Source organism: Nicotiana sylvestris, chromosome 9, assembly GCF_000393655.2.
Source record: "Nicotiana sylvestris chromosome 9, ASM39365v2, whole genome shotgun sequence".
Taxonomy (NCBI): domain Eukaryota; kingdom Viridiplantae; phylum Streptophyta; class Magnoliopsida; order Solanales; family Solanaceae; genus Nicotiana; species Nicotiana sylvestris.
The window spans coordinates 120,926,927-120,938,683 of record NC_091065.1 but is presented as its reverse complement, the minus strand read 5'-3'; positions in this window follow the sequence as shown (position 1 = coordinate 120,938,683).

The window sequence follows — 11,757 nt, the reverse complement described above, 5'->3', positions numbered from 1 at the left end:
AGCTGCTCGTTTGAATTTTAGGCGAGGTCGTCGAGCGTCGTTTTGAGTTCGTCAAGTTTACAAGGGAGGTGAGTTCCTCGTTGAGTCCGGACAGATTTATTCCCATTTGAGTTTTGTCAAAACAGTTCATACATATGTTGTGTTGATCCGGTTAGTAGTTTTTGAATTTTATGTTTGTCCGTATTTTGTTTTGATATTTTCGAATCTAAAATCGGCAAATGTTTGTTTTGTTTATCGTTTGAATTAATTTTTAGTTCATGTTCATGTGTTGTTTGTTAAATTAATTTTTCAGATTTCAAATGGAAGTTAATTAGTTATTTTTCATGTTTATTTCATGTTTGTATTGTTGTTTAAGTGAATATTTGTTAGTTTTATGTTTGTTAGATTCAAATTGAAATTTAATTAATTATTTCTTCAATTTGTTTCTTGTTGTTTCCAGAAAATATTAATGTTGTTTGAATCGTTAGAATCCGTCATGTGTGTTGCTTAAAACAGATTTAATTCATGTTCATCTTTGTTTGAAGTTCATGTTTAAATCCAGCGATTTAATGTGAGTTTATGTTTGTTTTGATTTGTTAGTTTAATTTGAATCATGCATATTGTTGTTTGTATTATTGTCTCTTTGTTCATCCATTAATGGTCTAAATTAACCAGGATTGGTTCCCGATATGGTTGATTTATTTCCATTAATTTGGAGTTTGTGTTGTTCATCATGTTCATGTAAATTGTTGTTGAAGATTGTTGAGAAATTGGTCATCTTGACTATATTTTGGTTGAGTTATGATTAATTGATTGTTTAGAGCAGAGGGGTAATTTGGTAAATTGCATTGCATTCGAGGGTAGATTTGTAATTGCAATAAGGTCGGAGGGGTAGTTTGGTAATTGAACATTATTTTGATTCTTTATGTTAAGCATGGGGGACAAATATAATGGGGTGGGTTTTTTGATGTACTTGTTTAATGTAATGGGGGACAAGACAAAACATAATGGGGATGAATCTTATACTTTTTTAATATAGGCATGGGGGACATATTGTAATGGGTTGGGAATGTGGTATTTATTTAATGTAGGCATGGGGGACAAAATTTAAAATAAAGAAGACATTTAATAGTGGGCCAAAGCATGCCATTTGGGGAATAATTTTGGGGTTGGGAATGGAAGACTTGTCTTGCTATATATAGAGTCATTCTTGACTTGAAATAGGGAGGGATTTTTTGAGAGAGTTTTGAGAACTTGAATATTATTGAGAGGATTTTTGGGGAGAGAGTTTTAATACGTGAGGTAGAACATAAAACATTTTTCTACATTTTGAGAGCGGACATACTTGAAATATTTTGAGAGTAAAAGAGAAATGCAATTTGAATTTTCACTCGAATAATTTCCGTTTGCTTTTCTCGAGGGTTATTCAAAATCCGAAACTACTGCCTCTTGCATTTGTTCTCTCTTCTGCTTTGATTATGATTGTACTTTTGCACTGCTGAGTTTTCAATCTGTTACTGGGTCATTCTACTGGTTGTTACTGGTTTTGCGGTGTTGCTGAACCTGCTGTTGCCGCGTTATTACTGTTGCTGACTCCTACTTCTTTTGTTCTTGTACTGCTGTTTCCAGGTACACATTTGTACACTCTTGGCTTGAAGCGAAAAATGAAATATTAATCAGGCTCCTGTTCCTGTTGAATTCTTTTGTTTGGATCTGTGTTTGAATATTAATTTTCCTCTCTTTGTATAAAAATGTAGTCGATTAATTAATGAGTAATGAGGTTGCATATGTATGATTTCTTCATCTAATAATGCTAGTTTAAATTATTTGAAGAATAGTTAATCGGCTTTGATATTATTGTGTATCCCTCTCATGTTCTAGCATTAGTAAATAATAGAATATAAAAATGAAAGCAGTTTTTCTTTGTACAAACTCGATCGCAATTTTCCAATCGCATTAGCCGTAAACTAATAACTAATAAGTTACGTTTTCAGCATGTAAATAATTAAGAGATTTTCTTTTATTTTAGAGACGAACTTAATAGAAAATATAGTCACTATAGGTTTATCCTTTAAAATAAAAATGAGACGAGCCTCGCCAAATAAATCACAAACCGCCGGGGCCCTCAATAAAATACATAACCATTGACTAGACTTTGGATTTGGCCGTTTAATGAACCTTCACGGCCTCTTCCTAAAATAACAATACGTTAGACTCTTTAGGACGCGCCTTAATAAATCTTACCTTCTTAAACTCGGGTGCACATTTATGTGACCCAAATCCAATTCTCAACGGAGTCGAAATGTGTTTCTAATCACGGGTACATTGATTGTGACGTGGTTCGAGATGCGTGTCCATGACGTTGCAAATTCATTTTAAAAAAATAAGAATGAGATGAGCCTCGCCAAATAAAATACAAATTGCGGGGCCCTCAGTAAATATTTGCTTTAAAAATTGTTTAGACTTCGGGATGGACCGTTTAGTAAAATTCCACGGTCCTACCCAAAATAAATACGCTAGTCGCTTTAGGCGCGCCTTTAATAATTTAATTTCCTTAAACTCGGGTGCACATTGATGTGACCCAAATCCAAATCTCAACGGAGTCAAAGTGTGTCGACGACCACGGGTACATTGATTGTAACGCGGTTCGAGATACATTTTCACAACGTTGCAATTCTTGATAAAAACAGTAAATGATAAAAGCGGTTAAAAGTTAAATTTTGCACATAAGTTCACACTTGTATAAAATCAGATAATCAAGCCGAATATAACAGTTGAGCGACCGTGCTAGAACCACGGAACTCGGGAATGCCTAACACCTTCTCCCGGGTTAACAGAGTTCCTTATCCGGATTTCTGGTACGCAGACTGTAATATGGAGTCATTCTTTTCCTCGATTCGGGATTAAAATTGGTGACTTGGGACACCCTAAATCTCCCAAGTGGCGACTCTAAAATAATTAAACCAATCCCGTTTCGATTGTCCTTTAATTGGAAAAAAACTCCCTTGCACCCCATCGGGTGCGGAAAAAGGAGATGTGACAGCTCTGGCGACTCTGCTGGGGATAAAAAATGACCCAAAATCACTGGTTCAGGGTTAGAAATTCGAGCTTAGAATAATTGTTATTATTTGGCTTTATTTATTATCTGATTTTATTATATGTTTGGCCTAATGTGCTAAATGCTGCTTTTACCGCTTTGATATTATTTGAACTGTATATAAACTGTGCCGAAACCTTTCTCTTCTTACCTCCGGGGATGTGCTTACTGGTTGAGACTCCCTATTCTGTTAGTGTCATACCCTGAATAAAAGAGGCTCGGAAAGTTTCTAAGCCGGCTGGCCTTTTGGTTCCCGGAAAGGAGCTCCTTCCTCAGCTCGAGTTGTCCGCTCGGGTACACTGTCTAGAACACCGACCCAGGTTTTTGAACCTAGTATAACAAAGCCACATGCCGGATCCCTAGTAGGAACGTTTATTTGCATCATGTGCATTTGACTTAGGGGACTCAACATAGGGGTTGGGTCCGTCTAGGACAAGCAACCTGAAAATAATAGACCATCTTTCGGCATCCTATGTGCTACATGTTGTATTTAGTCAAGGGCGAATGAGTCATTTGGTCATTTCCAGCATGGTGTTATTTTAATCAAAGCATGGGGAACATTTGTGGAATCCAAGAAGCCTTGGAATTCCCTATGTCCCCCACGCTTGCTTTTTGGGAAAGCACATGGGGAACATTTGTGGAATCCAAGAAGCCTTGGAATTCCCCTATGTCCCCCACGCTTCATTTTTGAAAAGCACATGGGGAACATTTGCGGAATCCAAGAAGTCTTGAAATTCCCTATGTCCCCCATGCCACATTTTTGAAAATATAATAAATATAAAAAATAAAATATATATGTATATATATAGAAAGAAGCATTGGAAATTCAAAAAAAAAGGATTGTGTATGTTTTCATCATCCACAAATTAGAAAATAGTGGAAAAGAGGAGAAAATAACAGTGTAGAGATATGGCTACTTATTGTTAGAAAAAAAAACAAATGTCCAAGTAGTGGCGAAACTCTGCCGAAATTTTGAAAAAAAAAAAAGAAAAAGAAGGAATGTTTTATGTTTTACGTTAGTTTGTTTGTTTGTTATGAATGAAAAATAATAGTTTGTTTGTTTGTTGTGGAAAAAAAATATAGAAAATGGAAAAAGGTCTTCTCAAAAAATAGTTTATTTGCCCGAACTATGCGGGTTTGATTCTCACCGGATGTGAGATACGTAGGCAACCCTCATCGGGTCCAACCCCACCTTTTGCTAAAAAAGCCAAAAACGAATAAGTAATAAAATAAAAAAATATGTCATAAATAAGTCGGGTGATATCCAACCCACCTTTTGCTAAAATAGCCAAAAACAAATAATAAAAAAAAATGTCAAAATTTCAATTCTGTCATAAAGAGTTCGGGTGATGCTGTTTTGTCATAAATAGCCGAATGTTCCCGAAAGGGACGCCGGAAGGCTGACTTTGCATAAACAGCCACCTTCGGGTCATTTTTTTTAAGATTTGGTCCAGTTGACCCACACAGCCTTTAAAAATCTTCGTCCCCGAGACGTTGAAAGGCCGTGTTTGCAATATTGAGTTTTCTAATTTGAAAAACGATAAAAAGAGTTGTAAATAAGCCGAGTGATTCTGTTTTGTCATAAATAGCCGAATGTTCCTGAAAGGGACGCCGGAAGGCTGACTTTGCATAAACAGTCACTTTTTGGGTCATGTTTAGAATTTTTGGTCTAGTTGACCCACACAGCCCTATAAATCTTCGTCCCCGAGGCGCTGAAGGGCCGTGTTTGCAACACCAGATTTTATTGTAATTTGAAAAGAAAAAAAAAACAAAACAAAGAGTCAGCGGTCAAGTGAATACCGTTTAAATTTTAGTCAAAAGAAGCCGAGCCAGTTTCGGCCGCGTCTTAAAACCGTTCTTGCCGAAATAGCCTTAGAGTATCTTTCAGTTGTCGAAAGGTTATTTTCATAAAAAAACGGACAAGTTTGTAAAAGTGTCATAAAATAATCCTCCTCGGCCTCAAATTCATGTGGAATTTGGAAGGGGTCACGTTTGCAAAAATAACCGTTCGGTTGCATTTGTCAAACGGAGAAAGGAAGCTGGTCATTTGCTTTGGAGCTTGTAAATATTTTTATTAGAATATGTGGGTTGTTTGATTTTCGAGTTCGTAGGTCATCTTCAAACCTTTGAAACTCAATTTGTTTTAATATGAAAATTTTGAAAAAAATATTTATTATTGTTTATCTTTTATTGGTCCGAACTACGCAAGGTCTGATTCATGCGGGGTCATGATACGTAGGCAATCTCCATAAGATTCTACCGCCATTAATAAAGAAAAAGAAAATACAAAATAGAATAAATACAGGGGTTCTCAAAGCACTTCAAAGGGGCAAATAAGCAAGCCGGGATGACGCATGTTGTTTAAAGCAAAGCATGTTAGAAACGGTTAACATGCTTTGCCTTAGTATCCACCATCAAAGCCACTCTTTTCAGCCCATCATGCCCAAGCCTGCCCCCGAGATCCATATAATCCGCCTCAGTATTATCCTCCGAACAAGGCCCGGTCGCAGGGTCAACCATCAGGTCACCCCCAATGGCGAGAGCCAGCACCACATAATGCATTCTTGCCTTCACAATGCTTTCAAGCACCCAACGACCCTAGAAAACAGGGGTATGGGGGGAAACAAAGGCAAGGAAACAATTTCACGCCAATTGGGGAATCCTACGCGAGTTTGTTTGAAAAGCTAAAGCTTTCAGGACTGATTGAGCCGCTCCTTGGCTATACTCCAGACCCATATGCAAAAAGATTCGATCCTGCTGTTCGATGCGTGTATCACTCTAATGTCCAAGGACATAGCATTGAAGACTGTCGTTCTTTGAAAAAGGAAATAGAAAGAATGATTCAGGAAGGGGCAATTGTGATCGATGACAGTGACAGGGAGCACGCGAATCCTCTTGAGAACTTGTTGACCAATGTTGATGATATTGAAGCTGGTAATGGTCTTGGCAGTATCGATGCGAAGCTCAGTGGCTAAGATGCCAGTCTTGATAAAGTGGAAGGACGCTCTGTTACTTGGTTAACAGGAGAGAAGCTTGTGGTGGCTTATTTTGTTTTCATTTCTGTTGTTCGGATCATTAGGATTGTAATTCGGATTGTTTTGTGTCAATATCATGCCGCTTATCTTTCCGTTTTTGTCATAGCGGTCTGTTTAAGTTTTGTCAGGGTTGTTTAGGATTTTGTTCTGGTTTGTTTTGTTTTGTTATTCAAACCATTTCGCCGGTAGTCTAATGCAAAATCCGGTCTTTTATTATTTCCAATCTTCTTTTGTTTAGTCCTTTTATCATTTTTTCAACGACGATTCTAGTGACATGACATGCGCACACAGTTTGGGGCCTAATCTTAAAGTTAATTATAAAACCCCGATCAGACCATTTAAAGGAAATAAGGACGGTTGAGATTATTCAGAGCTCGAGTCATATGGAACTGGGGCAAGTAAAATATGAAGAAAAATCGTTAAAAGCAAGATTCGCCAAATTGGCATGAGGGTCGTTCATGATAATGAGAGTGTCGCCCAACGGTTCTTTAGAAAGGACCAATGAAAAAGCAAATGTTGAATATAATTGTCAAGTCCAGCACCATCGGAAGAGGCTACAAATCGTTGTTTAAATTGTGTTGTTTGCACTTGGCATAGTTTGAAGACTGGAATGACGAAGGCATTTTATTCTACTACCTAAACAATTTATCCTTCGTTACCCCTTTTGAGCCTTACTTATTTTTTGTCATACCCCTCGTTCGGAATCAGAAAAAATGACTAGAAAACGCAAGCATATGGCATGAAAAAAAAACAACAAAACGAAAAAAGAGAAAAATGAAAGAAGAAAAAAAGAAAAGAAAAAAACAAACAAAAGAAAGTCGGAATGAAAAGAGGAATTGGGAACTACGTTTGACCTGATTCCTCAAACAGGATACGTAGGCGCTTCACGGCTCGGTCATAGTTTTGAAAAATGAAAAAAAAATCAGTTAGGATATCCCCAAGCAAGAAACTGGGGCAAAGGTTGCGTTTATTGTGAATAAATCTAATTCCGAAGGTTGTAACTAATAACCCAAAATTAATGTATTTTTTTAGCCTTTTATACCCTTTCTTTCTAGCCTATCCAAAACCCACATTACGGTCCAAAGAAAGACCTTCTGACCAGTCTTCAAAAGATGCCAAGTCAGACAAATGAGAGTCTTACCGGCGAACATAACATTCTGTTCCACAGCAGAAAGGACTCTAATCTCCAACAGAAAGAGTCATACCGGTGACACTCCAAATCCCCAGCTGGAAAGTAATACAAATGAGAGAGTCTTATCGGTGAAAACCTTCACAGGCACCATAAGGCGATGAAAGCTGAGAGAAAACCAAAATGAGAGAGGCTTGATAGTGAAAAAACCCTTCGGGCACTACAAGTCGAATAAGATTGGGAATCAGATGGGGAATCGTCAAGGGAAGGTCTTGAGAGACGATTGACGGCAGAGGATAGGCCACATACGCATGTCATGGCCATTAGAGTCGGTATCTGCGTTTGATAGATTTTTATTTATAGTTTCTTTTGTTAAAGAGTCATCTTTTCCTTTGTCTTTATTTTGTTTCTTTTTATTTTTTTCCTTTCATAGGAAAATTCCCTAGTAGAGTCTGTTTGGTCGGAACCAGTGGGAAATGACTTCAAAATAGGCCATCAACTAGTACATCCAAGTGGTACAAGGAACAGGCGCAAAACCCGTGTCAAGAAGGGTATCCCTATCAAGATGAGATTGATAAAAGGGATGGGCCAGTGTCAGCAATTAATATCATCCCCAGCAAGTTTGATAGCATAATGGAACACAAAGCTGGGAAAGGAGAAAGAGGAAACCATCCCCAACAAGAGTGGCATGACCGCTTACCATGTTTTTAAACTAACAAATTTTTCTTTGATTTAGAAACAGGGAAAATGAACGTTATTGATGGCGGAAAGACAGGCCATAAAGAAAATCATCAAACCGGGGCAGAAAATTTTCTCATTGTGAAAATTTTCTCGAAGACAGGCGCCCACCTGAATAACGAGAGGAATACTTTTATGTCTTAGTATAGACAGGCGCCCACCTGAATAACGAGAGGAATACTTTTATGTCTTAGTATAGACAGGCGCCCACCTGAATAACGAGAGGAATACTTTTTGTCTGTGCATTTCATATTTCAGGCACCCACCTGTATAACAAGGGAATACATTTCATGTCTTTACCATTAGGCGCCCACCTGTATAACAAGGGAATACATTCCACGTCTGTTCCAATAGGAGACGCACTTCCTAAGCCTAGCCTTTACCAATAGGAGACGCACTTCCTAAGCCTAGCCTTTACCAATAGGAGACGCACTTCCTAAGTCTAGTTTTGCCAATAGGAGACGCACTTCCTAAGCTTTACCCATAGGAGACGCACTTCCTAAGTTATTTCACCCATAGGAGATGCATTTCCTCCTAAGTTTATTTTTACCCATAGGAGATGCATTTCCTCCTAAGTTTGTTTTAGTTTCACCCATAGGAGATGCATTTCCTCCTAAGTTTGTTTTAGTCCACCCATAGGAGATGCATTTCCTCCTAAGTTTGTTTTAGTCCACCCATAGGAGATGCATTTCCTCCTAAGTTTGTTTTAGTTTCACCCATAGGAGATGCATTTCCTCCTAAGTTTGTTTTAGTCCACCCATAGGAGATGCATTTCCTCCTAAGTTTGTTTTAGTTTCACCCATAGGAGATGCATTTCCTCCTAAGTTTGTTTTAGTCCACCCATAGGAGATGCATTTCCTCCTAAGTTTGTTTTAGTTCCACCCATAGGAGATGCATTTCCTCCTAAGTTTGTTTTTACCAATAGGAGACGCACATCCTAAGTTAAGTTTCACCAATAGGAGACGCACATCCTAAGATAAGTTTCACCATTAGGAGACGCACTTCCTAAGTCAATTTCACCAATAGGAGACGCACATCCTAAGTAAGTTCCACCAAGAGGAGACGCACATCCTAAGTTAGTTTCACCAAGAGGAGACGCACTTCCTAAGAAAAGTTTCACCAATAGGAGACGCACGTCCTAAGGAGACGCACTTCCTAAAAATAGTTTCACCAAGAGGAGACGCACATCCTAAGTTAGTTTCACCAAGAGGAGACGCACTTCCTAAGAAAAGTTTCACCAATAGGAGACGCACGTCCTAAGGAGACGCACTTCCTAAAAATAGTTTCACCAAGAGGAGACGCACATCCTAAGTTAGTTTCACCAACAGGAGACGCACATCCTAAGTTAGTTTCACCAACAGGAGACGCACATCCTAAGTTAAGTTTCACCAAGAGGAGACGCACTTCCTAAGTAAGTTTCACCAAGAGGAGACGCACATCCTAAGTCAGTTTCACCAATAGGAGACGCACATCCTAAGAATAGTTTCATCAATAGGAGACGCACTTCCTAAGAATAGTTTCACCAATAGGAGACGCACTTCCTAAGCTAAGTTTCACCAATAGGAGACGCACTTCCTAAGCTAAGTTTCACCAATAGGAGACGCACATCCTAAGGAGACGCACTTCCTAAGAATAGTTTCACCAAGAGGAGACGCACTTCCTAAGAATAGTTTCACCAAGAGGAGACGCACATCCTAAGTTAGTCCTAAGATAAGTTTCACCAAGAGGAGACGCACTTCCTAAGAATAGTTTCACCTATAGGAGACGCACTTCCTAAGAATAGTTTCACCAGTAGGAGACGCACTTCCTAAGCCAAGTTTTACCAATAGGAGACGCACTTCCTAAGAATAGTTTCACCAATAGGAGACGCACTTCCTAAGTTTAGTTGTACCAATAGGAGACGCACCTTCCTAAGTTATTTCACCCAATAGGAGACGCACATCCTAAGTTATTTCACCCAATAGGAGACGCACTTCCTAAGTTAGTTTTACCCAATAGGAGACGCACTTCCTAAGAAAAGTTTCACCAATAGGAGACGCACTTCCTAAGTTTATTTCACCAATAGGAGACGCACTTCCTAAGTTTATTTCACCAACAGGAGACGCACTTCCTAAGTATAGTTGTACCCATAGGAGATGCACTTCCTAAGTAAGTTTTACCAATAGGAGATGCACTTCCTAAGTTTAGTTTTTCCCAATAGGAGACGCACTTCCTAAGTTTATTGTACCCAATAGGAGACGCACTTCCTAAGTTCAGTTTTACCATAGGAGACGCACTTCCTAAAGTTCAGTTTTACCATAGGAGACGCACTTCCTAAGTTCAGTTTTACCATAGGAGACGCACTTCCTAAGTTCAGTTCTACCAATAGGAGACGCACTTCCTAAGTTCAGTTTTACCATAGGAGACGCACTTCCCAAGTTCAGTTCTACCAATAGGAGACGCACTTCCTAAGTTTATTGTACCCACAGGAGACGCACTTCCTAAGTTTATTGTACCCAATAGGAGACGCACTTCCTTAAAGTTTAGTTTTGCCCATAGGAGACGCACTTCCTAAGTTTACTTTTATCCCATAGGAGACGCACTTCCTAAATTAAGATTTCACGCATAGGAGACGCATTTCCTAAATTATTTTCATTCATAGGAGACGCACTTCCTAGTTCAAAATCATTAAGGTTTCACCCATAGGAGACGCACTTCCTAAGACTATTTAACCCCTAGGAGACGCACTTCCTAAGTTTAATTTCGTGCATAGGAAACGCACTTCCTGAATTAAGTTTACTTTAGGAGACGCACTTCCTAGTTTGGCTTTTTCAGGTTATACTTTTACTTTAGGAGATGCACTTCCTAGTTTGGCTTTTTCAGGTTATACTTTATTTCAGGAGACGCACTTCCGGAATTGAGATTTCACCCTTAGGAGATGCACTTCGTAGTTTGATTCATTTTGAGTTCGACCATAGGAAACACAATTCCTAGTCTAGTTCTTTGAAGTTTTCACCCTTAGGAGACGCACTTCCTAGTTTAGCTCATTCCGATTCAACCATAGAAGAAGCACTTTCTAGTTTGAGTCATTGAGGTTTTTTTAGCAGACACATTTGCTAGCAAGAGTTTTGGTTTTACTCGTAGGAGATGCACATCCTAGCCTAGTCTTTAGTTTACTCTCATCATTGCATCAGTAGTATAAATAGGTTACAATTTTGCTAACGACTCACAAATCTTCCCAGTGCAAACTGGGTTAGGAAATTCTCGTTTGTTTTGTTTGTTTTGGTTGTAGGATCCCACCTGGAGAATAGAGGTTGTTAAATTCAAGATGATGAAGCCAGGCGCCTGCCCATAATAACAGAAGAATACATTCCAGTCTTTACTTTTCAAGTGTTGAAGTTGGGAGCCCGCCCAGATAACAGAGGCATACATTTCAGTCTTTAATTTTCAAGTAGTGAAGTTGGGAGTCCGCCCAGATAACAGAGGCATACATTCCAGTCTTTACTTTTCAAGTGTTGAAGTTGGGAGCCCGCCCAGATAACAGAGGCATACATTCCAGTCTTTACTTTTCAAGTGTTGAAGTTGGGAGCCCGCCCATAATAACAGAGGCATACATTTCAAGATCAAGTCAGAAGACAATAAAACAGAGGGTTACAACAAGAATCTCCAACAGGAAACAATAAAATCTCAGCACCGGAAACAGAAGGTTGCAACAAGAGGTCCCAGCACAAATTCAGGCGCATGACTCAAAAGGAAGAAAAGACGCGTCTTGAAAGAAGCAGCTGGTGAACATTAAATCA